Below are 25934 nucleotides of genomic sequence, written 5' to 3' on the forward strand. Positions count from 1 at the left end.
TCTTGCACAGGTACCACCTCAGAATCCACATGGGACCTGCTTGTTTGAAAGCCCTGTATGTATATGTTCATTTGTGTACACTCTGTTATGGATAACTAATGTCATGGGCAGTAAGGGATCAGAGCAAGAGGCAGGTTTTTTGTTTTTTTCTTATTGCTCAAGTAAATATTTGCACAGTAGAAAATTCAGTGGTCATTAAGGATATATTACCAGCAGTAGTGCCTAAGTGCTCTCATACAGATTATTGCAGCTGGTAATGATCAAAGTGTTTGGATGAGTAAACATTCACAGCCTATAGTAAAATGCCATTATTACAACCACTGTCAAACACAGGTAGCGGGTATGAGGATATAAAGCTGAAATTACAAAGGCCTTTGATCAGAGGACTCAAAAAAGAGCCTCAGGGGCATTCTCTCCATCAGAAATGATATGAACGGTGTCAGTTTCCAACTGGGGATCCTGGGACTGGATGTCCCAGTCGCATCTCTGATTGGAAAAGGCACTCTACCAATGCCTGGAGGGTGTGCATGGCCTTCTATTGCCCTCCAAGCTTTTTTGCAAATATTCAAACTGACTCTTTGCAGGAAGCTCAAGTCTTTGTGAGCATTTGCTCTGAATGTTTTCAAAAGCCCAATCCCTTCAGGGGCAAGGGACAAGACTCTCATAATCCTTAGCTGAGCATGCATAGAGGCCAGAGCCACTTCTAGGATACTTAGGGGGTAGGGGTTGGGTTAGTAACCAAGGTACTGCTGTTTGTGATTAATACAGCTAGTTTGGTCGTGTCTGCTGAGATCTGTAGTTGAGACTACTCATCTTTCATTAACAATTATGGCAAGCACATCTTGTGCCAGTCAGCAGGTTCTCATAAGAACTGGCCACAAACAGTTTTGCAATTAAGGCAGGACTGGAGAAAGAATACCCCAGCATAGATCTCTCCTTCAGTTCTTGGTACTGGTAGCTAGGATTTCTTTTAATCACAACTGAGAGATCAAGGGCATTAATTCTGCCTAAATAGCAGACTGTATTTCCTCCAGGCTGTTCTGAGGAACTAATTACATAGACTCCCAATTTGAGGAAATATAAAACAGTCTGCAAATTATTGTAATGTTGATTTGTTGGCAGCCCAAAACATGGCATATGGCTCTTCAGTATGGCACCACGCTGAACAGGCTGACTAGTGGAGCTCCTTACGCAAGGCAATGTCGTAAGTAACAGTCAGATGCTGCTTATAGAAATATATTTTGGGTCCTTTCCCTCCTAGCTTACATAAGAAACAAGGGGCATAGAGACTTTCCTCAAAACAAGGGGCGATGTCTGAAGTGAATTCAATACGCTGTTGTCAGATGTATCCATCATTTTCCAGGGTGAAGTTTCAAGGGAAACCAGTTCACAGGTGGGAAGCAGAAGACATCTGTACAAGGTGCCAACTCACTGCTGCTGGCTTTGGTGTCACTGTTCCACCATCACACTCCTCACAAGAACAGTTCCTCATATATATAGCTCTTAAGGCACCATTTGAATTTTTAATCACACAAGAAGTAGCCAACACTATGCCCTCTAGCTGTTGGACTCCCAAGTCCCTTCAGCCCCAGAGGGCATGGCCAATGGTTGGGAATGGTGGGAGTTGGTGTTGAGCAGTATCTGGAGGGCACCGCAGAATGGGATGAAGGCAGCGGCACCAATCCAGGTTTCATTGAGGAGGGCTAAGAGGTTTGAGGGCAAAATATTGACAGCAAAGCTGAAGTGCTTGCTCTTGGATTGGCAAAATAACAACAAAGGCATTTGTATTATAATAGAAGGTAACAACAACAGAATATTATTGAAAATACAATATAGAGTAATTAAAACCAACAAAAGAACAAAGAAAACTTTGCTTGCAGCAGAGATAACACCAACTATTTACAGCTCAGAATAAAACCAGCCTGAAACTGGTTGACAACAGAATTTAAAAGGCTGAGTGAACAAATAGTTCCCTCTCTAGTGTCAAAAAAACTGCTGGGAAGGTCCCCCGTGAGCCTCCCTGAGGATGGTATTCCACAACCAAGGGCTACCACCAAAAAAGGCCCTATCTTTGGTAGCAACAAATCTCATTTAGCATGAGCACCTGGTACAGATCCTCCAAAGAAGATATTGAGGTTTTGGTATGCTTACGCAGGAGGAGGTAATCTCTCAGTTAACCTGTTCCCAAGTCATATAGAGCTTTAGAGCTTAATATCTGCATTATAAACTGGGTCCAGAGTGGATTGGGAGCCAGTGCAGCTGTTAAAGCAGAGGTAACTTTCATGATAACTGAAGTTATTGTAGGTGACCCTGAGAAATAATCCTACGTGTTGTCCTGTCCTGATCACAGGTTGTGATGGATGCGTGAGAGATGCACGGACACTCAGTAGCAGCTAGGTGCAACAGGATCTTGGATAGCCCACTTGCTCTGACAAGGTATGAAGCTCAGGGCCCATCCACACTTCTGCTTGGCATGCCACTACCCCCCCCCCCCCAGGGAAAACTTGCTGTTCTCTGAGGATCCCAGTTCAGGGAGCTCTTGACTGATGGACTCCAGGAACTCCACAACTTGCACCACTGGCCTTCATTATCCAGCTGGTTCTTCCTCCTGTGTGAAGAGTCCCAGCTGCTGCTCAGGATCATGTCACCTGGACAAATGTCCCTTCCCTTCCCTGAAAATGGCACCCAGGGCTGAAGATGGAGTAGTCAGCCATCCATTCAACACTGGTGCCCAAAGGCCCGTTAACATACACAGATATCTGGGTTTAAATAGTGGCTCTTACATAAAGCCATTCACATGCTTTTCCTGCAGGCAGGCAGCCATGTTCCTTATCCCATCCCAGTGGTCATAAACAAAAGAGACTACAGTACTCCGGTGGACATAAAGAAAGGTACCGTCATTTTTCGCCCTATAGGACGCACTTTTTCCCCTCCAAAAATGAAGGGGAAATGTGGGTGCGTCCTATGTGGCGAATACAGGCTTTCGCTGAAGCCTGGAGAGTGAGAGGCTCTCACTCTCCAGGCTTCAGGAAGCTCTGCGCAACCCTCCAGAGCCCGGTGCGAAGCCGCGCCGGCCTCTGGAGGGTCGCGCAGAGCTGCCTGCCCTCCCGGGCTCTGCGCAGCTCTGCGCGACCCTCCCGAGCCCGGCGCCAAGCCGTGCCGGGCTCCAGAGGATTGCGCAGAGCTGCCTGCCCTCCCGGGGTCTGCGCAGCTCTGCATTCTGAAGCCTCGGGTGCGCTGAAGACCACGCCCGGGCTTTGCACAGCTGTCCGCAAGCCTGGGGAGACCGGCGAGGCTCCCTAGGCTTGCGGATAGCAGGCTGTTCTGGGGGCTGGGGTCGGGGGAAGCTCGGGCTTCCCCCGCGCCAGCCCCTTGCCTGGGGGGGAAATAATTTTTTTTCTTTATTCCCCCCCCCAAAAAAAACCTAGGTGTGTCCTATAGGGTGAAAAATACGGTATTTCCTGAGCATGACAGAATGCTAAGTTGAAGGCTCAATCATCTCTTTTCTTAAAAGTCATACAGCTGTCCTTGATAACAATTCAGTGTGAGACAATGAACAGACCTTCGGCATTCCTGTATGATTTGAAAGAGCCTCGGGTGCAAGCAAGCTCCGCTATACTTAACCATTGTCATTCTACTTCAAGCAACAGAGCAGCTTTCCCCAACTTGGTACCCTCCACATGTTTCAAACTAAAGCTTCCATCAGCCACAGCCAGCATGGCTGTATAGCAAAAGCAAAATTATACCCAAGTTCCCAAACAAACTCAGCTGAAGTGACCTGCTCTGTAGCTAACTGAAGATGCAGCTTGTTTGCCAGTGTCCTTTGCTAGACACACCCCATGGGCCAGTTATGGCAGCTACTTCAGGGGGGACTGTCAAGAGATAATAGTATAAAGTCTGCTTTGCTTTAGAGGGCAACATCCCAGTGTCCTCATCTGCTCCTCCTTGGTGTCTGATGGTTGGCAGGTGGAAGCTCTTGTATTGTGACAGGAAGCAGGGCTTCCTCATCTTCTGTTTGGCCCTCTGATAACTGGCAATAGTCATTTCCGAGCTGAGCTTTCTCATCACACATTCAAGGCCAGCCAGGGGCATAGCAGGATTACATAACTCTTCTCGGAGAATCTTAAATTCCGGGAAAGAGGAAACAATGCATGGCTGACTCTGCCTCTCTCTGTGCTAAAGGTGACTGAGTGCACAGTGTCCAGGGAAGGATAATCTGCTCTTGCCACCTGCACTCCTATCCTTTCACATGCCCTTCACAGTACAAGGGTTGATGTTGACTCTGAACTGTTCTGTTTGTGCAACCCTACCAGCTGGACACCCGAGTGCTATGTTGCCTAAACGGCAACTAGGGGTAAGTGTAAAAGCAATAGATATAAACATGCTGTTGAGCAAAGGAGTAAGTCAGATGGCAGCTGCAACTGCTTGCAAGCTCATACCCTCATGTCACCCATACATATTTTTTGCAAGATGAGGGTTGCCCAATAGCAAATGGGGGCCTGTGTGCCCACCAAAGGGAGAAGCAATATGATACTAAAGGCAGTGTCGCTTCTTGCTATTCTGCCAGCTTCTACTGGCAGAGACCACAGAGAGGAAGCACCCATCTGGGATCAAATTTATCATCCGCAAACACTTGGAGGCCTGGCGCTAGCTGGCAAAAAAAGAAACCCACACCACAATCTGAATGGGACTAGCTACAGAAAAGCACCCTGAGGATATGAAAGCAAGCAGGCCTACCTGGGAGCAGGTGAAGAACAAAATCCATCTGGGCCCCAAATATTCAGGAGGTTTTCAGTTCCCAGTTGGGCTAGTGGCAACAATATATTTAACCAGTAATCCCATCTGTCCAGATCTGGTCAAAGGCAGCTCTCCACAATGCTCTGTGAAAACACAAAGTGATATAAATGTGAGAGCAGTATCCTGCCATATTGGATACATTTTTGTGCTGCCTGGTTTAAACCTCCTTATAGTTTGGGAAAGCTCACATTTTTGTTGCATTAGATGATGATGTCTCTTTTAAATACCTTTCCGTCTATGGAGGTAAAAGGCTCCACTCTGGCAATTAACTTGGAAAAGGAGAGACCAGATTTATCATGATTTTTATGAGGCCTGTCCGCCTTGAACCATTTGGCATGAGAGAGATATCTCCTCTTGATCTGGGCAATAGTTATGCCTCTCTGTTTTGATAAGAAAGTTGAAGTCCAGACTACAATTAAAGAAAGAACTAGGATCTTGGTATAAAACATAAATAGAGGGCTGTTTTTTGTTTTGTTTTGATGGAGGGGTAATAATACAGAAGGTGATTAGAGAGAAACAATCAGAAGTCAGAAAAAGTCTGAACTGCCATCAGCTGCCAAGAGAGTTTTTATATATGGGTGTGCAGATAAAGAGAATGAGAAAGAGTTGGCCTATGTACACATAAGTCTGGCTCCAGCACACTCCCACTGCTAGTGTTTGAAGCCAATTACATACGAGGGAGGCCATAGTCCATATGTATCCTGTAGTTTCTCAGTGTTATCATTGTAATTAATAGTTTCATAAATTTCATGTCCAGGTTAGACTCAGAGATACACAGTTTGGCTGAAGGCATAATTTTCATCCTGGACTTTCGGAAAGCTGTTCATTGGCTTGCTTGAGAGATGCACTGATAAGATGCACTGATTTAGCTATCTCCCAAGTCTTCTTATTGTGCCTGATTACCTCATTAGAATTCAAAGCTGTCACATTATTCCTGGTCATACAGAGATTCCTCTAGCTGCATTAAGCAGTTAAAATTGCACATCTTGCACCTGTAGGCAAAACCATGAAACCATTGCCAGCAAAACATCTCCTTGAGATTGGAAGGGGTTAACAAAATCCTGTTATAAAACAGTAAATACTAAATGTGCATTTAAAGGCATATGACTCAGAATTATTATTTTTTTTTAAAAAAAAAAAAAAGAGGAAGAATGTTTCAGTTTGAGTTGGACACATTTCTGTTTATATCTCTAAGCTTCCTTCAGAATTAAAGAAATTGCGATCCTCCACACACAAAAAACTGTCATTCCAGAAAACTGCAGCAGATGATAAATGTTTCCACCACTGGTGAGTTACAGAATCAAAAAATTAATAACAGAAGCAAGGATGTCCTTTCCAACCCCTGCATATGATCTGAATTTTCTTTCCAGTCCCATCTGTCATTACTTCGCTCCCACCTTGGGGGTATTCTTGTCCCTGGAAGAGAGTCCAGTGCTATACCTAATCCTTATCTCCCCCCCCCCAAAAAAAATATTATAAAATTCAAATCAAATCTGAAAAAATATAATCTGAAGCATTTCTATTTTTAATATATTTTATTATTAACACTTAAAAAGGACAACAGCACTATTAAATCATAGCACAAAAACACTAAACATACTAAAGGGGGGGAAATGAAAACACTCTTTCCCAAAAAACTCTAAGAGATTATTTCGAGATAAACATGAATACTACAGTGGAAAAAAGAGTAATTTGGGATGCAAGCAAAGCGGTTATGAGAGGATTCCTAATACAACAGAATGTAATTAAGAAGAGAACTCAGAATGAAAAAAAGGATAAAATCCTGGGAAAGATAAAGGAAGGAGAGAAGAAACTGAGAGCAAAACCAAAGTCACAGGAGATTCTGAAAGAGATAAAGTTATATCAAGTACAATATGCGAAGCTGATGAATCAGGAAATAGAATGGAAGATTAAACAGATGAGGCAAAAGACATTTGAATCGGCAAATAAATGTGGAAAATTGTTGGCCTGGCAAATGGAAAAAAAGACAAAAACTCAATACTATTACGAATTTGGAAGTGGAAGGAAAAAATATACAGAACCCAGTGGAGATCAGGAAGTGTTTCCAGAGGTATTTTAAACAACTTTATACACAGGAGAAGCAGAAAGAAATGGACATTGATCGATTTTTGAAAATAAATGGACTACACAAAATCTCTCAGGAAAAACAACTAATGTTGAATTACAAAATAACGGATCAGGAGGTGGAAGGGGCTATCCAGAACATGCAATTAGGTAAATCTCCAGGACCAGATGGTTTGACTTCAAGATATTACAGATCTTTGAAAGAATGGTTAATACAACCATTGAAGGAAGTCTGCAATGAAATATTGGAAGGGAGAAAGGCACCAGAGTCGTGGAAGGAAGCTTACATTACACTTATACCGAAAACAGAGACTGAAAAGACACAGCTCAAGAACTACCGCCCCATATCGCTGCTAAATGTGGATTATAAAATTTTTGCAGATATTTTGGCTAAAAGATTAAAAAAGGTGTTAGTAGAAGAAATTCATAAAGATCAAGCGGGCTTTCTTCCGGGCAGACATTTGTCTGACAATATGAGGAATATAATTAATATTCTAGAAAAACTTCAAGTGAATATCAATACTAAGGCTGTCTTGATATTTGTGGACGCGGAGAAAGCCTTTGACAACATCTCCTGGAGCTTTATGAAGAAGAATCTACAGGGGATGGGGGTAGGTCAAGGTTTTGAAAATGGTATAGGTGCAATTTACTCAGAACAAAAGGCAAAATTAATTGTGAACAATGTAGTGACAGAAGAGTTTAAGATTGAGAAAGGGACACGACAAGGTTGCCCAATTTCTCCACTGCTCTTTATATCGGTCCTTGAGGTTTTGTTAAACATGATGAGAAAGGACCAAGAGGTCAAAGGTATACAAGTGGGAGCTAAACAGTATAAACTGAAAGCATTTGCTGATGATTTAGTATTGACCTTACAGGAGCCAGAATCCAGTACAAAAAGGGTATTGGAACTGATTCAAGAATTTGGACAAGTAGCAGGTTTTAAGCTGAATAAGACGAAAACTAAGGTCTTAGAGAAAAATTTAACTGTGAATGAGAGAGAAGTTTCAGGAAGAGACAGGACTAACACTGGTTAAGAAAGTGAAATATTTAGAGGTTAACATGACTGCTAAAAATGTGAATCTATTTAAGGATAATTATGAAAAATGTTGGATTGAAGTGAAAAAGGATTTAGAAATATGGTCAAATTTGAAGTTATCATTGTTAGGCCGAATTGCTGCGATAAAAATGAATGGGCTGCCAAGGATGTTGTTTTTGTTTCAAACATTACAAATTTTGGATAAGATGGATTGTTTCAAGAAGTGGCAGAAAGATATTTCCAGATTTGTTTGGCAGGGCAAGAAGCCTCGAATAAAATTTAAGATATTAACTGATGCTAAAGAAAGAGGTGGATTTGCCCTGCCAGACTTCAAACTTTATTATGAATCAGCGGCTTTTTGCTGGCTGAGAGAATGGCTGCTTCTTGAAAACACTGACGTGCTGGATTTAGAAGGTTTCAATAATGCATTTGGTTGGCATACATATTTGTGGTACGATAAGGTAAAAATACATAAAGCGTTTAAAAACCATATTGTTAGAAAAGCATTGTTTAATGTTTGGATAAGATATAAAGATTTGTTAGAAAAGAAAACCCCAAGATGGTTCTCACCAATGGAAGCGAAGGCACAGAAAAAACTCAATATGGAGGCCAAATGGCCGAAATATTGGGAAATTCTGGATCAAGATGGAGACAGAATAAAATTGCAGAGCTTTGAAAAATTGAAAAATAAAGTGCGAGATTGGCTCCATTATTATCAAATAATGGAGGCATACAATTTGGATAAAAAAGTTGGTTTCCAGGTGGAAAAATCAAAATTGTAAACAGAATTGTTAGATTCAAAAATTAAGAATTTGTCAAAAATGTATAACTTGCTGTTGAAATGGAACACTCAGGATGAAATGGTGAAATCAGCTATGATTAAATGGGCACAAGATGTTGGACATAACATAATGATGGCTGACTGGGAACAGTTATGGACCACAGGTATGAAATTTACGGCATGTAATGCCCTAAGAGAAAACTTAATGAAAATGATTTATAGGTGGTACATGACACCAGTCAAGCTTGCAAAAATTTACCATTTGCCCGACAATAAATGTTGGAAATGTAACGAGACTGAAGGCACATTCTTTCACCTTTGGTGGACATGCCCAAGGATTAAGACATTCTGGGAGATGATTTATAACGAAATGAAAAAGGTATTTAAATATACCTTTCTGAAGAAACCAGAGGCTTTTCTCCTGGGCATGGTCGGCCAATTGGTGTCAAAGAAGGATAGAACTTTCTTTATGTATGCAACAACAGCAGCAAGGATACTCATCGCAAAATATTGGAAGACACAAGATTTACCCACCCGGGAAGAATGGCAGATAAGGTTGATGGACTATATGGAACTGGCGGAAATGATTGGCAGAATCCGAGACCAGGGAGAAGAGTCGGTGGAAGAAGATTGGAAAAAATTTAAAGACTATTTGCAGAAATACTGTAAAATTAATGAATGTTAGAAAAATGTTGGAATGAGGTTATAGGGCTTTAGTAGAAACGTTATAAGGAATTAAGTATAGATAGATTAATAGAGCATTAAAGGAAAAAATAAGGTTAGAATGAGTTAAGATAATTATAGGATAGAAAACAGAGGAAGATGGAAAGGAATTGCTGAAATAATTAACAGAAGTGGAATACAAAAAGGGAGGTGTGAGGAGGTCGTGGAAATAAGTGAATGAAAGATGGGATAATGAAATTGTTTGATTTATTTTATTGTTTTTGTTTTGTTTTGTTAGTTTAATGTGTTGTGTAGTGTTTTTGTATTGTATTGTATTGTTCTTTTGTCTTTTTATTCTTTGTGTGTTCAAATTGTTGAAAAAGTAATAAACATTATTTGAAAAAAGAAAAAAAGAAAACAGTCACCGGAATGACTCTGTGGAAAACCAAGGTAAGTACAAAGCAGAGAAGGAAGCATAAGGCAATAAATAAAAAGGAGGAACATGGTCTTCTTAAGCAGGGTCAGGTGAAGAAGGCATGATGTGTACCAGTCAATGTCATAGGTATTGCCAAATTAAGTCATATTTTACTGAGAAAAGTGGTTTCATATGTTGTTTGTTCATGTGCGCCACAAAAGCCCTCCAACTGGCAGCGAAGCCCACTGGCTTAGCAATTCCCTTCAAAACCTTAAGATGATGGGTTACTTTTTTGGAGACAGCTAATAACTAAGCTTCCTTATACCAGCAATTCACATTAATAACAGACACACCCTTCTGTCCCTGTGTTATGACCAGTTGGTTGCAACTAAAAGGAAAATGACCAAATGTTTTAAAGGGAGGTCAACATTAATTCCTGAGAAAATAGAGAGAAGACACAATTCGGGTGCCAATATGTGCCAATAGCACCACATCCCCTCCAAAAGTCCAAATATTTGTATTCTGAATATGTGCTAGTGGTGCAGGTGTGTAGTACCCTTTATCGACTGTTTTGAGGGAATTCCTTTGAATATAGGCTGGTGCAGAGGAAAATGTACCAGATTTTATCCTGAACAATTCCATCCAGGATCTCACCCAACTCTGCTTCCCACGCCAAGCGTAAATCAGAAAAGGAGGGCAACTGCAAAACTAGTAACAATGAGTAAAAATGAGACACTAGCAATTTCATATAATTATTAGGGGGGGAATACCCCAGCTTCCATGGAAGTAGAGGTCGGGTTGCTGGGCCTTCTCTGCTGGATTAGGTATAAAGTGTAGCAACTGGAGTATTTCTATTTGACCCTTAGATCAGGGTAATATGATTATGTATAAAGAGGTTTTCACTTGTAGATGTGAACTACAGAGAGCACCAAAGTCTGTTGCATATGCGCAAGGAAGAGGAAATATGTTCACCACCAGTGAATGATGTTGCAGGCACTATTTGGTAGGTACCACAATGGCCATAAATGCATCTCAAATTTCGGGAGTTAGTGTCAGCATTTTCCAGGTATCACCCAAGGTGTTATAGGAGTTTATACAAAATAAGTTTTACCAGAGGCTAAAGTGGGGCAAAGAAGATGAGTGCAAGCAATTATACATCTGCACGTGTTTGAAAAATCACGACTCCCCACTGTAGAGTACAATGACCTCATAAAAGCTGTATAATTGACTTTCTTCTAGCTTATGAGTTGACTACCTTAAAAAACAGGCATGTTGATCTTTGGAAGTCAGCTCCCACACAATGATGCATCTCCATTATAGGTATGCAGAGCAAATACATACAAGGTTTATAATATTTGAATAATGTTATCAAACATGATACAATATCTGGCTGGTTGGTCTCTTTAATTATCCACTGCAAAGTTTCAGAAGTTCTAATGGATGGTAAATATTTGCTTTCTTTAAAAAAATGTTACAGCGAAGCTTCTGCAGTGTTGTGCCTCCACACACCCTCTTTCTTGCATATATATATTCTTCAGTATTACCTGGTGCACGGGAAATTGTGCAATGCATTCCCTCTGGCCATTGCAGGAGCTTAATGGCTATGAGTTCCAGCCACTTTCTTTGCCCTGACGTTGCTTTATTGTTCAGAACGTCCCAAAAAAACATGGATCCAGGTCTCTTGCAGCGAACAACTAGTGGAGCAGACACAGTTGAGGCTTAATTTGTGCCAGGACTCAGCTGGGCTCGTCCCTGCCATCTTTTCAATGACAGAATGCAGCCTTTGAAACGTCAGATCCATGAGACTTACTTCTGAGTAAACACAGTCAAGGCTGGGCTGTGTGCCACCTGGCTAGAAGAGCTTCCAGGAGAGAGGCTTAAAAGCCTTTTCGTGTGTCATATGCCGTCTGTGCTGCAGTTTGTTGTGACGTTTTTCTCTGGAAGGCTCCTTGCTGGTGTTTCTCCACCCGCCAGTTCCCATTTCTTTCCAGCCACTCGTCAATGGGTCTGCTAAGCCCATCATCATTCTTCCTCACTACTGTGTTCCTTAACTGTTGGCTTCCTGCCAACGTCGTTTTAAAGCTTTTCGCCTGCTTTTTTCCTCATTTCCCTTTACACCCCAACTTCCTTCCTGTCTTCCGCAACAGCTTGTCTGCTGTTTAAATTTTTTTCTCTGTCCTTCCCTCACTCCCATCTCTGTAGTTTCTGTTGTATTTCTTCCTGTGCCTAGAAAGTTTTCATCCTCCACTTTATCCTCTCTAACCTTTAAGCCCCTGCCTCAACATTCACTTTCCTAATTCACCACAGATCGTCTCAGTGTACCTTCACCCAGAGCCACCCCAGTCATCAGGAGAACTGAGACAAAGGTGCAGGGGGTGGCCAGTCGATGTCCCCTTGGTTCTCCTCTTGCTTTCCTCACTTCTGTCCTGGGCTTGCAAATGCAGCAAGAACCTTAAGCTTAAGTAAAGTTTAAGTTTAAGTGAAAGTAAAATGTCAAATTTACTCCCAAAATGCCTTTCTCTAATGAAGGAGCCCTGTTGGCTCTTTCTCAGACCAGTTTCTCCAGACCAGTTTCTCCAATCTCAAATTCAGTTCCCCATTTTCCCACAGCAGTTTGCAACTTTTTCTTTTTTTTAAAAAAACACCTCATAAAAATTCACCAGCACTTTAATGTGGACTTCTACGTGGGTGGCGCTGTGGGTTAAACCACAGAGTCTAGGGCTTGCTGATCAGAAGGTCGGCGGTTCGAATCCCCACGACGGGGTGAGCTCCCGTTGCTCGGTCCCTGCTCCTGCCAACCTAGCAGTTCGAAAGCACGTCAAAGTGCAAGTAGATAAATAGGTACCGCTCTGGCAGGAAGGTAAAAGGCGTTTCCGTGCGTTGCTCTGGGTCGTCAGAAGTGGCTTAGTCATGCTGGCCACATGATCCAGAAGCTGTACACCAGCTCCCTCGGCCAATAAAGCGAGATGAGCGCCGCAACCCCAGAGTCATCCGCAACTGGACCTAATGGTCAGGGGTCGCTTTACCTTTACCTTTGCTAAATATACACAATTTTGTAAATAAAATTTCCCCTAATGTAAAGCATTTGTCTCTGTTTTCACTAAGACATGCATTTCTATGTGTACTTTACACATTTTTGTACCCATTACTTGGCTGGAGAAATTGCAGAAATTCAGAGAAGTGCAAATTTCACATGATATCCTTGTCCCAGTTCATGTACTCGTTTGGAAAGTGTGAATTAGTTAGGTTTGCCTTTAAATGTGAAGTAAATCAAATTAGGAAGACATAGAGCAGCTCTGAAACAAATCAGGCTGTTTCCAAATACTAAAAATTCAAATAAAAATAAAATCTTATGGCTGTTGCATACCCTTAGAAGAATGAAATGAAATGTATTTTTTATGAAATCCATTAAAATATTATGGCATTGGATTTTTAATCAGTCCCAGGCAGTTTAAAGGTGAGTTAATCTGGAGTCATTCCAATGCAGAGCAAAGGGAGAAATTACATAAATTTGCAAAAGATGCCAAGGTTACCATCTGGTTTGAATAACTGCATTGTGGCCAGGCACTTCTGCCTTGCAGAATTTCTTCACAAAAGTATTTTGTTTTGGTTTTTTAAAGCACACACTCTATTACGTAATTCTAATTTTAAGGGGAAAGGACACTGGGCAAACTGGAAACTAAGAAATCCTGCTGAACATTTTTCAAAAACATGGTAAAAAACACCTTTTTCCACTGCAAATTTAACTAAATTACTGTATTTTCATTAGTCTTTTCAAAGCATTGCCACAGGAATAATCCAAAGGAACCTAGACACTGCCAACTGAATTTTAAATAGCACTATTGCTGATGTTCATATATACCTGCTTTGCAATGTAGATGTGTCCATTTTGCAATACTCACCTGTCTTCTAAAGTAAGCGTTATTTTAATCTAAAGTTCTTCTCCAGAACAGATCATAATCGAAGTCAGTGTGCCTGCTTGTCAGTAAGCCAGGTAAATGAGAAATTGGCTGAACACAATACAAGGATTCACAGGAGGACTCATGATGCCATTGTTCCAGGGTCCAAACTACAGAATTGGAATAATCAAAGTTATTTTATGACTTTAAGCATGTTGTCATTGTTCTTGTTTCCCCCCTCTCCTTTAAAATAGCTGCCAGGAGTCCCTAATCCAGATAAGAACCCTGCAGGTGCTCTTTTCCCGAACAGAAGGATTCCAGTGTGGAGAGTGACACTTGTGGATGTGAGCAGTCTAGTTATCTTAAACCAGCACAGGTCACACAATCTCTGGATTCTCTTGAACAATTGAGCTGTATGCAGGGGGCTTCATGCAGAGCACCTTAAGGTAAAGGTAAAGGGACCCCTGACCATTAGGTCCAGTCGTGGCCGACTCTGGGGTTGCGGCGCTCATCTCGCTTTACTGGCCGAGGGAGCCGGTGTACAGCTTCCGGGTCATGTGGCCAGCATGACTAAACCGCTTCTGGTGAACCAGAGCAGCGCACGGAAACGCCGTTTACCTTCCTGCCGGAGCGGTACCTATTTATCTACTTGCACTTTGACGTGCTTTCGAACTGCTAGGTTGGCAGGAGTAGGGACCGAGCAACGGGAGCTCACCCCGTCGCGGGGATTTAAACCGCCGACCTTCTGATCGGCAAGTCCTAGGCTCTGTGGTTTAACCCACAGCACCATCCGCATCCCACGCAGAGCACCTTAGGGTTTTATTTAAAAGAACAACAACAAAAGAGTCTAGCTTTTCCATTTTTTGACAGAACTGAATGCAATTTTCAGTTGTGGTCACACCTTCTAATGAATCCTGCCAAATTTTAGAATGATAATTTCAGTCGTTGGGTAAACACGGAAGGAATCATAGGATGATGGATGGTAGGAAAAGAATATGGATTGTCAGCTTTGTTTTAGAGTTCCTATAAATGATGAGAGGGCACAATAAGCAAACTTTAAAGGTTCTTTCACTTTGTTTTATATATTTTTGTTTCTTTTGTTTAATATTTCCTTTTAGCATATAGGTTAGGTATGCGTGAAGCTAATCCATGTTTCCAAAAATGGCAGAAAATAAAGTTTCTGTCTGGTCTTCAGCTCTCTATACAGGTGCATGTAGCATTGCCATCATATACAATCCCAAGGGGGGGGGACAGCCCTCTCCTCTGCTTTTCTCCCTTCTTATACATTTTCCGTTTAATAAGGAGAGACCTTTGAACTATCAGTGAATATTGCAAATGGCAATCTTAGCATAAACAAGATAAAGGCAAAGAAACTCAAACTCTCTCACACAAACATTAAAGTTGCCATAGGTGTGATAATTCTGGCTAAGAACATCACAGGATTAATGGTGGAGCAGATTTAACTTTATGCTTGTTGACTCTGCCATGAAACAGGAACCGAGCTGATGACATCTGATCTGCCTCACGGTCAGTGTCTGGGAATCAGTGTGTGGGCAGTGGGGAGCTGTGACTTCCTAGGCTGAAAAGTGAGAAAGGGAACAGTTTCTCTGCTTCAATTTACTGTACAAAAAAAAAAAAAAAAAAAAAAAAGGAAGTGAAAATGAAAAATGGGGCATTGGATTATGTGACTGTTGCCCACTCTTTTGCTTATCTCTCTGCCCCATCCCCCGGCCTCCCCAATTCAGCCCCACTTCCAAAGATTATCAGAGGCACTCCTTGTCCTAACTAGAACCTCGGTGTCGCTTTGTTTTTAAATTGTGGGTCTGTTTGCCATCCTGGATTCCATCGAGAGAAAGGGTGAGATATAAATGCAAGGCAAATTTGGAATAGCCCGGTTGGTTAGAGCATGGCACTCATAATGCCAAGGTTGCACGTCCAGTCCCCCTATTGGACAACTGCATATTCCTGCATTGCAGGCAGTTGAACCAGATAATCCTCAGGGTCCCTTCCAATCCTACAATTCTATGATTATGTTGCTAAATAAATAAAAATAAATAAAACTATGGGAGCAGTAGGTAAAGCCAGTAAGATAGAAATATGCTATTAAAAAAGGAGTGTGATTAATTTTCTACCTTTGGACATAACTTACCCAGCAGTGCCCAGTTTGTGTTGTCCTCCCACAGCTTCAATTGTGAAATCAGCCATTTCTTCTAGGACTGCGTGAACTCATAAAGAAGTGAAGATATGCTCACATAAATCCAAGACAAAGGCACACACTTGCCTAGAACAATTTAACACAGAATTTTGGAATTTGTACTAGGTAGTTCTGTATGTACTTTCACCGCTGGAATTTGCTCAAGGAAGTGCTATCTGATGCTCCTATGTTGCAAATTCCAGGATGTTTAAAGAACCAACATATAAAATCTGGTGGATCACAAAGCAGCATAGTCATAAACCCCACTCACTGGGTCATCACTTTGTCGTGGTGAGTGGGCTTGCATGTTCCTATGACCCTTGTGAGTGAAGCCGTTGGGAATCTTGTACTCCCAGCAGGGTCACCCAAGGCGGTAAGGTCAAAGGGAAGGAGCTAGACAAAGTATGACCCAAGAAGTCCTCAACGGCAGAACAGGCAGATGATAACAAGTGGTATGTTACAACAGCTGTGAAGGCGGATGAAGGCTGCAGCAGATAGGAATCTACCGGTTTGTCATGACTACTTCATGCCATCGGAACAGAGCCCTACTGCAAAGACTGTGCGTTGGTCAGCATGCACTGATCTACACACATAAAACAAATTCAAGCACAGGCATCTTCCAAAAACCCAACCCAAACCCCCAAAGTCCCATGGCGATCGGCAAATGGTAACGGGGGCAGCACCTTGCAATCTGGAAGACCCCAAGTCATGAACCGGGACATAGGCGGTAGATACAGATTCAGTCGTTCTGACTCAAGGAATGAGGCAGTTGAGCAGCTCGGCAGCTGTATCCATGACTGAGCAGCCCTTTTTAGGATCCACTCTGCTCACCCCGAAAAGGGGAAGGGGCTAGAAAAGGTGCCCTAAACATAGTCTGCCTCCCTTTTTCCCTGACTGGATTACCGCGCCCAGTGGGGTCACCTCCTAGCGGTCATAAAAAACAATTGAACTTTGAAACATGGAATATACGGACTTTGTCAGATCGAACTCAGGACACAAGGGAGAAAAGTGCTAGGAGGAAGGCACACTTGGTAAATCCACACCGTGATCAACTCCCACCCGGAAACCAATGTCCCCACTCTGGAAGGACATGGGGATCCAGAATTGGCCTCCATAGTCACAAGACTCATTGTTAAAACCGTGTTTATGGAAGACAATCTTACTCGGCTATGAGTGATCGCCAAAGAAGAAGAAGTCATAAACATTTTTCATGATCCAGAATGGCTGTCAGTTATTGAGGTTTATGACAAGTCAGATAATAATAAGGCACTGTGACCCAAAAATTTGAATATGGGATCTCTTACCAATGGTAAGAGCGGGTGGTGCTATGGTCTAAACCACTGAACCTCTTGGGCCTGCCAATCAGAAGGTTGGCGGTTCGAATCTCCATGACAGGGTGAGCTCCCATTGCTCAGTCCCAGTTCTTGCCAACCTAGCAGTTCGAAAGCACACCAGTACAAGTAGATAAATAGGTACTGCTGCGGTGGGAAGGTAAACAGTGTTTCCATGTGCTCTGGTTTCCATCATGGAGTTTCATTGTGCCAGAAGCGGTTTAGTCATGCTGGCCACATAACCCAGAAAGCTGTCTGTGGACAAACACCATCTCCCTTGGCCTGAAAGCAAGATGAGCACCACAACCCGATTGGTCACCTTTGACTGGACGTAACCTTTACCTTTTTACCTTTACTTCTCAACTGTCCCTCATTGTGAAGAGCATGAATGTATAAAATATATAAAATGTGTGTAAACACATACATGTTCTTAAATGCCACAAATGAATTTTAGCCACAACCATAACCCTACTTATCTCAGACTGAGCCTCATTGAATTCAACTGACTTCTGAGTAGACATGGTTAGGATCACACTGGTGCAGTACCATAGGCCTTCAAAAATGCTGGCAAGCCTATAGATGTAGGAATAACTAGATTGCCTTTGTTAACAACTGGTGTGATATTCCCTGGCACAAGGGGATAACTACATGTCAGCAGAGCTCCAGCACTGCGTTTTTAAAAACCAAGGTAGATCCAATGAAAAGTGGGTGTTGATGTGACACACACACCGTGCTGCCAAGTAAAATGGGGGGGGGGCAGCCACTCCATTTAAAATTTGTGGGTGCCTAGGCACCCAGGGCCCTACATAGTTGGTGCCTATATCTCCAACACTGTCATCCTCCTCCACTGCAACTAAGTAGCTTAGGGCCGGGGGTAGGCAAACTAAGGCCCAGGGGCCAGATCCAGCCCAATTGCCTTCTCAATCCGGCCCGCGGACAGTCTGGGAATCAGCGTGTTTTTACATGAGTAGAATGTGTGCTTTTATTTAAAATGCACCTCTGGGTTATTTGTGGGGCCTGCCTGATGTTTTTACATCAGTAGAATGTGTGCTTTTATTTAAAATGCATCTCTGGGTTATTTGTGGGGCATAGGAATTCATTCTTTGGTTGTTGTTTTTCAAAATATAGTCCAGCCCACCACATGGTCTGAGGGATGGTGGACTGGCCCACGGCTGAAAAAGGTTGCTGACCCCTGGCTTAGGGTGTGGAGGGCAGGCCATGTATTACTCCCAGCTCTGACTATTCCCCACCTCCTCAGCACTTGCCACCTCAGGTGGCTGATTCACTCTGCCCCCAAAGTAGGGCCAGCCCTTGAAATGAAATGAGATGAAATGAATAGTGAAATAGTAGAATAGCCAAGGTCACTGGGTTTTGCCAGCAGAAAGTATTTTTATTTAGCTCTTATTATCATGAAGCTCAGTCAACATTAGCATTTTAACAGGATCTAGACAGGGATCAATAAAGTGTTGTGTAATGATTACCTCTCAGCAGAGGGAAGCTGGGAATTAACAACCAGGAAAAATCCAATTCAGGCAAAACCAAAAGAATGAAGGGAGCAATAATTCAGACAAAGCTAGGAGAAAGCTGGGAACAGTAAACTCTCAGAATGAAGGGGGATTGGCTGGTAGAAGCTGCAGGTGAATGACTTATCCAAGGAAGAGGGTTATATGCATGCTCTTGAGTGAGTCAGATGCAGAGGTAACAATGAGACATGTCCTGCAACCTGCTTTGTAAGCAGATATGAAGCATTGGATCAGACAGTCCTGGGACTGCTTCCACGCTGCACAGCGGCACAGGAGATGTGGCCAGTTCCACTTTCCTGCTTCAGAGTGTACCTGCATGGAACACATGATCAGCAACACATTTGCTATATATGCACATGTTAAATGTACATGGATAGACATATGTTGTGTGTATCTGGATGAAATTCATATGCATCTTGGTCCAGGTTATTGAAGATTTATTATGTACCCTCTGACACTTCACAGGTGGATATAGGGACAGCCTTGAGTACTTGTCAAATCTATACACCATCCTTTCCCAATCTGATATCCCTCAGATGTTTGCTAAACTGTAGCTCCCAACCTTTCCGACTTTGGCCATCTTGGCTTGGACCAACAGGAGTTACATAGCCCAAGTAACTGGAAGGCACCAGATTGGAAAAGGCTGCTCTACTTTTAGCGCACAATTCAAAGTGTTGGTGCTGACCTTTAAAGCCCTAAACGGCCTCGGCCCTATATACCTGAAGGAGCATCTCCACCCCCATTGTTCAGCCCAGAGGTCCAGCTCCGAGCACCTTCTGGTGGTTCCTTCACTGCAAGAAGTGAAGTTACAGGGAACAGGCAGAGGGCCTTCTGGATGGTCACAGCCACACTATGGCCCGCCCTCCCATCAGATGTCAAGGAGATGAATACAGTGGTACCTCTGGTTATCAACTTAATTCGTTCCAGAGGTCCGTTCTTAACCTGAAACCACTCTTAACCTGAGGTACTACTTTAGCTAATAGGGCCTCCCACCACCACCACACGATTTCTGTTCTCATTCAGGGGGAAAGTTCTTAACCCGAGGTACTACTTCCAGGTTAGCAGAGTTTGTAACCCGAAGTGTTTGTAACCCAAGGTGTTTGTAACTCGAGGTACCACTGTATGACTTTTAGAAGACAACTGAAGGCAGCCCTGTACAGGGAAGTTTTTAATTGTTGGTGTTTTATTGTGTTTTTAATATTTTGTTTGGAGCCTCCCAGAATAGCTGGGGCAACCCAGTCAGATAGGCAGTATATAAATAAAATTATTATTATTATTATTATTATTATACAAAATAGCTGCAACTCAGAAACATTCAGCAATCTTTACTATCTGCATGAGGGTGTACAGAATGGAACATGATGGAAGAAATGCCAGTGTACCAGTGTTGTGTAACCATGTGTGTGAGCATTTACATGTCACACTTAACAATCCTCTGCTCTTTCCAGGCATGGTCTACACTTTAAAGCTCCGTGACCAAGAACCCTCCCCCTTTTCCACTTCTGGAGCTTTCCTTGTGAAAACCTCTCTTTCAAGCTGAATTGGAGCAAAGAGCAATCTGGGGAAAGCCTGAATTGCCATTTGTTGTGCTTCAGCTTTAAAGAATGGGCTTTTGAGGGAAAGCTCTGGGGCAAAAAGAAAGAGCGCTTGGACACAGAGCTTTAAAGCACGGACCTGTGCCTGGCAAGAGCAAGGTGTGTGTGGATAAGCCCTAAGATTGTAATGAGAAAATCTCTGATTGAATTGAATTTATTTTCTTGATGATCCGAGTTCTGACCAGAGCAAGACAGAAACCATGCAACAGGAGTACTTTGCATGATCTCTTGGGCTGAGGAGAAATACTTACCCTTGACTTGCATTGATTTCCTAATGGCATATTGTAACAAAACATAAGCAAATGATTTTGGGACTGGCTTCTCTCCCCACCCACCCCCACCCCTGCTTTTAATTGTTTGGCTCATGGGGGCTGTGAGGGAAAGTACGTGCAGAGGAGGCTTGCCATTGCGAAAGATGTGTTCCCTTGGTTTTTCTTCTCTTGGCTTGGCAGGAAACGTGGGCTTTTGACTTCCTGTAAGCAGCAGATGCCTTATTCTTTGTATTCCCCAAATAGGAAGTGTGAGAACCCTTCTGCCAAGCACATGGAAACTTAATTTCATTTTCAGTGCGGGATTAATAGCTAGGAAGTTATATTGTTGCTCAGGGTTGGCTACTGCTAATTACTTCAAACATTAATGCAACTTCCTTGAACAGAAGTGCAGTGTCATCTCTCCTAACTTGCAGTTCCCTGGTGCTAGGGGTGGCATGTCCTGTTTTGCCACTTGATGGCCCAGCCCTGCTGCCATCCTGCCACTGGCACCCGCTGCCCCATTCCACCCCTGAAGTCTCCCTTGGGTGTGTTGCATTTGTGCCTCCCGCAGACCACCCATGGCAATGGTGGCGGTGGCCTCCAGTGAAATCTCTCGAGATTTCCCCAAAATATTGCGAAATCTTGTGCGCTCTGTGAGATCTCATGACACAGGCGCCGAGTTGCGCCTGAGATTGGGGGAGGGGCTAACATCACATGTGCAATGTCATGGCGCATGATGTCACTTGCATTGTGTGTCATGTACAAGACTGTTGCATCGGGAGAGACTCCCAGTGTGACATTCGCCCGCCAGGTTGCATTGGTCTGTGTAGAACCTCCCAATGCTGTACGGCTCAGGGCAACATTCGGCCAGGCATCCTCTGCCCCTTCATGATGGGGGAGGCTGAGCCCCATCCCAGCAGACATTGGGGGGCTGTAGAGGCCTCAGCCCCATGGAGTTGACACACCTGTCTCATGAGATTTCAGCAAGATCTTTTGAGATCTCAGTGGAAACTGGTGCCACTGCTGGCACCACTCCTCTGCTAGCAGCAGAGGGAGTGGGGCACTCAAGAGGGTGCCACCTAGCAGGCTTCCACCACTTAAGGCAGTGTCCTCACCTTGCCTCATGGGAGGACCAGTCCTGCCTGGTGTCATCTCTTAAAGCCCTCACTTCCTGTATGAGACCCTGGGCCTGAAACATTTTGAGGCCTGAAGTAGAGTAGGAAATCCTGTCCCCCACATGCACTCAGTCAAGTGGTACCCCTGAACATGCACAGAGCTGGCTCTAAAGGACATTTTTATTTCAAATCTGTAGGTAGACGAAACATTTGGGCTATGATTAATATATGTTTATCTTTCTGAGAATAATTCCATTTAATTTTGTAAAACACAAACAAAGGGAAAGAAAATATACCTTGACATCTTTATTCCTCCTGAAAGTTTTAAAAGCAGTATGCTCCAAATATGTTAACAAACCTGTGCAAACTGATCCTGATCCCAAGACTGTAATCTGAATGGAAATCGTAATAGTGATTATAGTGAGCTATGTAACGATCCTGACTTGATAAACCATACAGTGATACCTTGGTTCTCTGACTTAAACCATTCTGGGAGTCCATTCGAAAACCATTCGAAAACTAAGGCATGGCTTCCAATTGGCTGCAGGAGCTTCCTGCACTCAAGCGGAAGCTGCACCGGACGTTTGGCTTCCGAGAAACATTCGCAAACCAGAACACTTACTTCCAGGTTTGCGGCATTCAGGAGCCGATTTGTTCAGGAGTCAAGCCATTCGAGAACCAAGGTACCACTGTAGTTCAACTTTATTAAAACATGAACAAGCGTTGGGCCCACATTCTCCCCCACCCCTTTCTCCTTCCCTTATAGGTTGACTTTGGATCTTTGGTCATGGTTTCTTTAAACCACAGTTGTATACTGATTTCAGACGTTGGTTAGTGAACTAATGGAAAACCACAGCTCTCCATTTTGGAGACCATGAACAAGACATCAAAGTCCAGTGCATGAGGAGGGAAGGACACGGAGAGCACATGGACTTGATAATCTCTTAATCAGCTATGGTTTATAAAGCTTGGATCATCATGACCAAACTGACCTACTTAATAAATATGGTTTTCAGAGTTTAGGAGCTGTATTTCTGACACCTGGCTACTGTCTGCCAGAGGCAGCTGAGGCATGAGTGTTGGGCTCATGGGCTCTCTAGGTTGAATGAGGCCTTTTAAGTCTGGCTTTTTGTGCTCCTTCACACCAAAAGAGCACTGGAACCACGTTTCCTTTGACTCCTGCATTTTCTTTCTTTGTGGAATAATGTCAAGGGCTGTTCATTTCTGTCTTGACATTCACAGCCTTTGGATTGGAGGCATGCAAAATCCTTTAGCGTTGTAATGTGAAGTTTATGGAGATGTTTCCTCGGGGGGGGGGCATCATTCTTTAAAAAGTTTCTTTTGGTCATGTCACTGTTCTCATCAATACCCAAAAATATAGGCTGCCCGTTTCCCATAATGATAGATTTACTCTACTGCAAAAAAGAAAAGAAAAGTGTGTGAGTGGGGAGAAAAGCCTTTCAAGTTATCCTCCTCCTGCCAAGCACTGAGCATGACCCAACACCGCATTTTTACTGCATACTTCCATTGCACTCTGAAAGCTCCCTGGGTTCAGAAGGGTCACCTCCTATGACTTCAGAGTTGTACTGGAGCGTTCATAAATTAGGCCTTTCCTGTACATTAGTACTTTGGCCCCTTGCCATGGAGTTGTAGTCCAAGAACTTACAGCCAAGAGCTTGGGGTTGTTGCTGTCTGTGACAAAGGTTAAAGGATGGAAAGAATTCACTCTTTCCGTATTCTGCCACTGCCCTCTTTGACAAGTATGAAAAATTGAAGTGATGCACAACTAAGAAAATGAAATCTTTTAATATACCTCTAGGACTGAGACTGCTGACCGGTGCTCACTCAGTCAAGAGAGGATTTAACTTTTATTCCATTTGGATGTTTCCCTCTTGGACTGCAAAGAACTAATGCCTGGAGCAAATCTGGAATACTGCAGCACTGGGGCCACTTTTGTGAAACACTAGTTTTTGTAAAGAGAAGCCATATGGTTCAGGCAAATGAAGTAGTTCCTTCAGCAGGGCCAGTGGCGTAGCGTGGGTTGTCAGCACCCGCGGCAAGGCAAGTAATTTGCGCCCCCTAACCCGTGGATTTGCACCCCCTAACCCGTGGATTTGCGCCCCCTAACCCGTGGATTTGCGCCCCCTAACCCTAACCCCCAGATGTTGCGCCCGGTGCGGCCGGCCCCCCCCCTGCACCCCCCACGCTACGCCACTGAGCAGGGCCCTGCAGCACAGGCCTGAACCAGTCTAGTCAAGTGAACAATATCATGGCGAAAATCTAAAGAACAAAATACTTTGATTAACCAATGAACTAATTAGTTGCAGATTTCTAAAGCAGGCCCGTGATGTAGCCAAATTTTGGCAGATGCTCCTTCATTCTAAGTTTCTGAATTCATATCTGCCTCTGTTCTCTTTAGACATATATTCAGAAGGTATCTGTTATGGACTGAGGAATGGTGGAAGGAACTAGCTGGGGAACTCCCAAGGCAAGAAAGCTCAGAGCCCAGGGTTGGTGGTGGGATGACAGTGAGTGGCCAGAGAGAAAGAGGCAGAAGACTTGGGGGGGGGGGGGAGAGGTGTCAGAAATTGAAGAGATAACAGGGCTTAGTGAGCAAGTGGCCCAATTTCCTGGAATTACAGAAGCCATCTCAGTTTCTGATTTGATCCCAGAATGTCCTGGTTCTCCTTTTTCCTCTCCTCCACATCTCAGAGAACAATTAAAAGTGCTGGAGAGATCAGACACACACACCCTTCCTGTCCTTTTTGGAAACAGGAGGCTTTGCTCTGTGTGTGTGTAGGTACAAAAACGGAGTCCTGTTTATGCTGAAAATAAAATACCTGCACTAAATGAAGGAAATGGTGAAGCTGGCATACAAAGTCCTTCCTGTAACTTTGAAGGAAAATGTAACTGATCCACATTAAATTCTTCAATTGCAATGCTTTAGCATGATGTGGAGAAAGTGGGTATTGATATATTTTTCTCCCTCCCTCATAGTATTAGAACCTGGGCCCATCCAATGAAGCTGAAGGTGGAGGACAGGGCATAGTTAAACTATGGAATTTGCTCCCACAAGATATAGCAATGGATTTGAAAGGGTCTTGGGCAAAATGGTGGAGAATATGGCTACCAATGGCTGCTAGCCCTGATGGCTATGTGCTCCCTCAAATGTTGGAGACAGTATGCCTTTGAACTGGAGTCCAGTCCGTGAGTCCAGCTTTGCCATAATAAATTTGTTCGTCTTCAAGATGTCTCAAGACTCTTTGTCTGCTTTCAATAAAATAAAATTATACGAGTTTGACTCCAATAAATGAACCGCTACACCAAAAATGATTTATGCAATCATTTGATCAGAAAGATCAGAAAGTTCTGTCTCAATATTTATATGGAAACCCAGTAATTTCCCAACTTCCCTCTACCACCTCAAGGGAGCAGAGGCTGAAACAAAATAAAGCACAATCAAAAGCACACCACAGTCCACAAAACTCAGTGGGTACACTCTTTTTCTCTGTAAGCAACATGTGACAGTTGTGAGGAGGGGCTAAGTGCACATGTTTCCTGATTCCTGCTCATGGAAATGTGGAAATTCCACATATGATGCAGGATTGGGACAAGAACAGTAGCTGTCCCCCAACCCCAACCCGCATCTCCATCTAGCTCAATAACTTGGATTGTAACCTTCTGGAGTGGGGAGTCTCCTGGACTCATGGCGGTCCCTATGCAGCGCAGAAACATAGGAAATCAGAGTTCTACATCATGTGGGTTCACCCCCATGAACAGAAGAGGGACAATGGAGAAGTGGGTGGAGCTAGAGATGGGTGCATCTGTCCATGTTAGTTTCACTATTTCTCATTTTCCAATCTTTAAGTTCCATTCACTCCATTTCCACATGATTTTTTAAATGCCACACGAAAATCCATATGCATATTTGTGTGCATTTCTCCTGACATCTACATTTTGGTATGGGATCTTGCCTGGCACATGTGGTTTTGCATGCCTAGAATCCATTTTTGTACATTGTTTTCACTAATATACATATTTTGGGAGGTGCATTTTCACTAGCAAAAACGTGTTTGTGTGCATTCTTTGGTTAAGAGAGCTGTACTGCAAAATTCAGAGCACGGCACATTTTGGAGGAGCTTTGTGCTTGGTTTCTGTCTTGGGTCATGAAATGCAAACTTGGTAGGCTGATATTAGAATGGGAACCAAAAGAATTTCACTCCCATCCTTAGGTGGAACCACCACATTT

The sequence above is a fragment of the Podarcis pityusensis genome (genome assembly GCF_964106645.2).
Source record: "Podarcis pityusensis genome assembly, chromosome: 4".
NCBI lineage: Eukaryota > Metazoa > Chordata > Lepidosauria > Squamata > Lacertidae > Podarcis > Podarcis pityusensis.